The 6,962-nt window shown below is 47.7% G+C and overlaps 1 pseudogene; it reads left to right on the forward strand.

Annotated features, from left to right (window-relative positions):
- Positions 1–1,660: 1,660 nt before the first annotated feature.
- LOC119621397 (U6 spliceosomal RNA) lies at positions 1,661–1,759 on the forward strand (annotated as a pseudogene).
- The last annotated feature ends 5,203 nt before the right edge of the window (positions 1,760–6,962 follow it).

Raw genomic sequence — 6,962 nt, forward strand, 5'->3', positions numbered from 1 at the left:
TAGAAAACATTTTAACAGTAGACCTATTTTAAGCAGTCATCTTTTTTTCTCTGCAATGTATTCCTGGAACTGCTTTGTTAAAAAGTCATATTTTCTCTTAATAATTACTCATATCCTGCAGTAGCATCGAACAAATTCTAATTATAATAAATACATCATAAAAGCAAAAACATGGCCAGGAGCGGTGGCTCACATGCAGCACTTTGGGAGGTCGAGGTGGGCTGATCACCTGAGGTCAGAAGTTGAAGACCAGCCTGACCAATATGGTGAAACCCGTCTCTACTAAAAATCCAAAAATCAGCCAGCTACTCATGAGGCTGAGGCAGGAGAATCGCTTGAAACCAGAAGGCGGAGGTTGCAGTGAGCCGAGATCATGCCACTGCACTCCACCCTGGACAACAAAAGCGAAACTCCATCTCAAAAAAAAAAAAAAAAAAGCCAAAAACATAACAATAGGATAGTCTTTAGAAATATACAAGGGTTATACTATGCTTGGAGTCGTATGACTTCGGATATAGATGTCTAACAAGATTGGTTATTTTACAGGCTTCAGTGTACTCTGAAGTCCACACAAAACACAAACTATTCTGCTATTCTGTCCAGTCTAAAAATAGCCCTGTTAAAAAAATAAAACATTAACAATGTGCTTCCCTTTTTAGAATTCTAGAGACTCATGAGGAAATTATGTATAAGATCTAGGGCTCTTTTTAAAATAAGTTTGTCAGAGAAAACTGAAATAATCCTTTCTCTTTCTTCGGATAAATTTCCCTGAAAGAAACAGAAATATGCCAAGTAATCCCACTGATCTTTTTTTTTTTCCTGAGACGCATTCTTGCTCTGTCATTTCATCTGGAGTGCAGTGGCATGATCTCCACTCACTGCAACCTCTGCCTCCCAGGTTCAAGCAATTCTCCTGACTCAGCTTCCCAAGTAGCTGGAATTACAGGCACTCACCACCAAGCCTGGCTAATTTTGGCATTTTTAGTGGAGACAGGGTTTCACCATGTTGGCCAGGCTGGTCTCAACCTCCTGACCTTAGGTGATCCACCCACCTCTGCCTTCTAAAGTTCTAAGATTACAGACGTGAGCCACTGTGCCCAGCCTCAGTTTCGGTTCTTTTTTTCTTTTTGCTCTTGTTGCCTAGGCTGGAGTGCAACGAACGGCGCAATCTCGGCTCACCACAACCTCCACGTCCCAGGTTGAAGCAATTCTCCTGCCTCAGGCTCCTGAGTAGCTGGGATTACAAGCGCGCACCACGCCCAGCTAATTTTGCATTTTTACTAGAGACCAGGTTTCGCCATGTTGGCCAGGCTGGTCTCGAACTCCTGACCTCAAGTGATCCACCCACCTCGACCTCCCAAAGTGCTGGGATTGCAGGCGTGAGCCACAGTGACCGGCCAGTTTGAGTGCTTTCTATCAATCCACCTTTGTCTACTGACTCTTCCTCACCTTCATATTGTTACTGAGTCCATCTAGTGAGTTTTAAACTGTTGTTACTGTATTTTTGTTTTAAAATTTCCATTTGAGGGTAGGTGTTGTGGCTCATGCCTGTAATCCCGGCACTCTGGGAGGCTGAGGTGGTCGAATCACTTCAATTCAGGAGTTTGCAACCAGCCTCGGTGACATGGCAAGACCCTGTCTCTACAAAAAATCAAAAATTGTGCTCGCTTCGGCAGCACATAGACTAAAATTGGAATGATACAGAGATTAGCATGTCTCCTGCGCAAGGATGACATGCAAATTCGTGTTCCATATTCTTGCTATAGTCCGCTACCCGTTGCCTCGATTTGCTTCCCTTCCCCGTATCCTGCCATAACGTCACAAGGCCCGTGACGTCATAGCCTTCCCATGTCTGTCTCCCCACTGAGGTTGGCGATTGGAGAACAATCTGGTCATCCACACTCAGGCGTGGCACCTTGCCACCTACTGCTGTAGGCCTCATGCAACAATAAATAAATAAAAATACAAAAATTAGCCAGGCATGGTGGTACACGCCTTTAGTCCCAGCTACTAGGGAGGCTGGAGGTGGGAGGATCACTTGAATCCGGGAGGCAGAGGCTGCAGTGAGCTGAGATCATGTCACTCCACACCAGCCTGGGCAACAGAGTGAGACTCTGTCTTTAAAAAAAAGAGGGCCAGGTGCGGTGGCTAATGCCTGTAATCTCAGCTACTCGGGAGGCTGAGGCAGGAGAATCGCTTGAACCTGGGAGGCAGAGGTTGCAGTGAGCCGAGATCTTGCCACGGCACTCTAGCTTGGGCAACAAGAGCGAAACTCCGTCTCAAAACCTCAAAACAAAACAAAATAAAGAAACAAGGCCAGGTGCCGCGGCTCATGCCTGTAATCCCAGCACTTTGGGAGGCTGAGGTGGGTGGATCACCTGAGGTCAGGAGTTCAAGACCAGCCTGCGCAATATGGTGAAACCCTGTCTCTACTAAAAATACAAAAATTAGCCTGGTGTAGTGGCTCACACCTGTAATCCCAGCTACTCAGGAGACCAAGGCACTAGAATCGCTTCAGGAAGGTGGAGGTTGCAGTGAGCTAAGATTGTGCCATTTTACTCCAGCCTGGGTGACAGAGCGAGACTCTGTCTCAAAAGCAAACAAACAAACAAACAAACAAAAAACACTAATAAAAGAATATGTAAGGGGGTACCAAAGTACCAAAAAACACTCAATATAGAACATCATTTTTAAAATCTTGTAACAATTTTAAAAATGGAATTCATGGTTTTTTATTTTATTTTATTTCATTTCATTTTGAGACTATGTCTCACTTTGTCACCCACAATGGAGTGCAATGGCACGATCACGGCTCTCCGCAGCCTTGACTTCCTGGGCTCGGGTGATCCTCCCACCTCAGCCTCCTGAGTAGCTGAGACTACAGGAGCCCGCCACCACACTCAGCTAATTTTTAAATTTTTTGTAGAGATGGGGTTTTGCCAAGATGCCCAGGCTGGTCTCCAACTCCTGGGGTCAAGCAATCCACTTGCCTCGCCTCCCAAAGTGTTAAGATTACAGGTGTGAGCCACCACGCCCAGTTGAAATCTCTTTTTTTTTTTTTTTTTTTTTTTTTTGAGATGGTGACTCACTCCATCACCCAGGCTGGAGTGCAGTGGCGCGATCTTGGCTCACTGCAACCTCTGCCTTCCAGGTTCAAGCGATTCTCCCACCTCAGTCTCCTGAGTAGCTGGGTTTACAGGAGTCCACCACCACGCCTGGCTAATTTTTTGCATTTTTAATAGAGACGGGGTTTCACCATGTTGACCAGGCTGGTCTCAAACTCCTGACCTCAGGTGATCCACCCACCTCAGCCTCCCTAAGTGTTAGGATTATAGGCATGAACCACTGCACCTGGCCTTGAATTCATAGTTTTAACAAAACAATTTCTTGTCTTCATGGTCGCATACAACTAGTTTGGTGATTTCCTGGAAGGACCCACGTGACTGCAGATCAAGTTCTACTCTAGGTGAAGATTTGCTACAGCGGAGGACACAATACAAGAACAGCAGGAAAAAGGGTATTAATAGATGAAGGCTGGAGAGGTCAAATGCACACTTTTTTATCCTCTCTCTGCAGGGATGCACAGACACATCTTTTCCCGGAGCAAACTGCAAGGATTTGTGTGAGATGTCCTTGCCCAGGAAATCCCACTTGAGTTCTGGTGTCAAAATTTGTGTGGTTAGGCCAGGCGCAGTGGCTCACCCCTGTAATCCCAGCACTTTGGGAGGCTGAGGTGGGAGGATTGCTTGAGTCCGGGAGTTTTAGACTAGCCTAGGCAACATGGTGAGACCTCGTCTTTATTAAAAAAAAAGAAAAAAAAAAATTAGGCCGGACGTGGTAGCTCACGCCTGTAATCCCAGCACTTTGGGAGGCCAAGGCAGGCAGATCACCTGAGGTCAGGAGTTCCAGACCAGCCTGGCCAACATGGTGAAACCCTGTCTCTACTAAAAATACAAAAATATTAGCCAGGCATGGTGGCAGGCGCCTGTAATCCCAGCTACTCAGGAGGCTGAGACAGGATAATCGCATGAACCTGGGAGGCAGAGGTTGCAGTGAGCCAAGGTCGCGCCACTGTGCTCCAGCCTAGGCGACAACAGCGAGACTCTGTCTGGAAAAAAATGAAATAAAATAAAAAATCTGTGGGCTGGGCGTGATGGCTCATGCCTGTAATCCTAGCACTTTGGGAGACTGAGGAGGGCAGATCACTTGAAGTCAGGAGGTCGACAGCAGCCTGGCCAACGTGGTGAAACCCCGTTTCTGCTAAAAATATAAAAAACTTAGCTGGGTGTGGTGGCACACGTCTGCAAACCCAGCTACTCAGGAGACTGAGGCAGGAGGATCACTTGTACCCAGGAGGCGGAGGTTGCAGTGAGCTGAGATCGCGCCTTTGTACTCCAGCCTGGGCGACATTCTTGCCATGTGACCAATCACAGCTCTAAACCACAAGTTGGGCATCATGAATCTTTTTTTCTTTTTTTTTCAGAAATGGGATCTCACTATGTCACCCAGGCTGCAGTGCAGTGGCATGATCACAGCTTACTGTAGCTTCTTCTTTTTTTTTTTTTGAGACAGAGTCTCACTCTGTCACCCAGGCTGGAGTGCCGTGGTGTGATCTTAGCTCACTTCAACCTCTGTCTCCCAGGTTCAAGTGATCCTCCTGCCCCAGCCTCCCAAGTAGCTGAGATTACAGGTGCTCACCACCACGTCCAGCTAATTTTTTGTATTTTCAGTAGAGACAGGTTTTTCCCATGCCAGCCATGGCTGGTGTTGAACTCCTGACCTCAAGCGATCCGGCCCGCCTCGGCCTCCCAAAATTCTGGGATTACAGACCTGAGCCACTGCGCCTGGCCAAGTGTCATGAATCTTTATGTTTACTTTAAACCTGCTCATAGCCTGGTTCACCTGGGCTCACTGTTTTGGGTGTGGAGAATAACATCTGGCCCAGTAGCTATGTGAATATTTCAGAAGTTTGGTTTTCAGAGTTTTTTTTTTTTTTTTTTTTTTTTTTTTTTTTGAGGCGGAGTCTCACTCTGTCGCCCAGGCTGGGGTGCAGTGGCCAGATCTCGGCTCACTGCAAGCTCCGCCTCCCGGGTTCCCGCCATTCTCCTGCCTCAGCCTCCCGAGTAGCTGGGACTACAGGCGCCCGCCACCTCGCCCGGCTAGTTTTTTGTATTTCTTTAGTAGAGACGGGGTTTCACTGTGTTAACCAGGATGGTCTCGATCTCCTGACCTCGTGATCTGCCCGTCTCGGCCTCCCAAAGTGCTGGGATTACAGGCTTGAGCCACCGCGCCCGGCCTGGTTTTCAGAGTTTGACCAACGGTCATCACCTTGGCTGCAGAGACAAGTGAGAAAGGAGTGAAAGAAACCTGTTGTGTAACTCTTTCCTCCCACTCTTGAAAAAGGTATCTCCAAACCCAGATAGTTTCACTGGAGAAGTCTACTCATAGTTAAAGAAATAGCAACACCAATTACATGTAATCTCCAGAAAACAGAAGAAGGAGCACTTCCTGGCTGACGAGGCCAGTACAGTTGAGCCTTATAGATGCAGTTTCCCTGGCTGGGCACAGTGGCTCAAGCCTGTAATCCCAACACTTCAGGAGGCCGAGATGGGCGGATCACGAGGTCAGGAGATCGAGACCATCCTGGCTAACACGGTGAAACCCCGTCTTACTAAAAATACAAAAAACTAGCCGGGCATGGTGGCGGGTGCCTGTAGTCCCAGCTGCTTGGGAGGCTGAGGCAGGAGAATGGTGTGAACCCAGGAGGCGGAGCTTGCAGTGAACTGAGATCACACCACTGCACTCCAGCCTGGGTGACAAGAGTGAAACTCCATCTCGAAAAAAAAAAAAAGAATATCACCCTGAGTGGGCATGGTGGCTCACACCTCTAATCTCAACATTGTGGGAGGCCGATGAGAAAGGATTGTTTGAGCCCAGGAGGTTGAGACCAGCCTGGATGACATAGCAAGACCCTGTCTCTACAAAAAAATTTTAAAAATTAGCTGGGTGTGGTGGTGCACCTGTAGTCCCAGCTACTTGGGAGGCTGAGATGGGAGGATCACATGAGTCCAGGAGTTCCAGGGTGCAGTGAAATATGATTGCAACACTGTCCTCCAGCCTGGGGGAACACAGCGAGATCCTGTCTCAAAAACAAACAAACAAACAAAAAAACAGAAAAAAACTCAGTTCTGCCATTACCTCTTCAAAACTTTTTCTTAACTTGCAGTCTAGAGTTGAAGATCCCTCCGCTAAGCTCTGGTGAGAGGCTAACTGAATAAGAACACTTTGACCATCATATTATAATAATTGCTTTATTTATTTATTCATTCATTCATTCATTCATTCATTCATTCATTTATTTTTGAGACAGGGTCTTGCTCTGTTCCCCAGGCTGGAGCGCAGCAGCACCATCGTGGTTCACTGCAACCTCAACTCCCCCGGCTCAAGAAATTCTCCCACCTCAGCCTCCTCGGTAACTGGGACTGCAAGCATGCACCACCACATCAGGCTAATTTTATGGGGTTTTTTGTTTGTTTTTTTGAGACGGAGTCTTGCTCTGTCACCCAGGCTGGAGTGCAGTGGCGCGATCTCGGCTCAGTGCAAGCTCCGCCTCCCGAGTCCATGCCATTCTCCTGCCTCAGCCTCCCGAGTAGCTGGACCACAGGTGCCCGCCACTGCGCCTGGCTAATTTTTTGTATTTTTTAGTAGAGACGGGGTTTCACCGTGTTAGCCAGTATGGTCTCGATCTCCTGACCTTGTGATCCGCCCGCCTTGGCCTCCCAAAGTGCTGGAATTACAGGCGTGAGCCACCGCGCCTGGCCTAATTTTAAGTATTTTTTATAAAGACGGGCATTGGTCAGGCACGATGTCTTAAGCCTGTAATCCTAGCACTATGGGAGGCCAAGGCGGGTAGATCACCTGAGGTCAGGAGTTCCAGACTAGCCTGGCCAACATGGTGAAAC

The sequence above is a fragment of the Chlorocebus sabaeus genome, chromosome 28 (assembly GCF_047675955.1).
Source record: "Chlorocebus sabaeus isolate Y175 chromosome 28, mChlSab1.0.hap1, whole genome shotgun sequence".
NCBI lineage: Eukaryota > Metazoa > Chordata > Mammalia > Primates > Cercopithecidae > Chlorocebus > Chlorocebus sabaeus.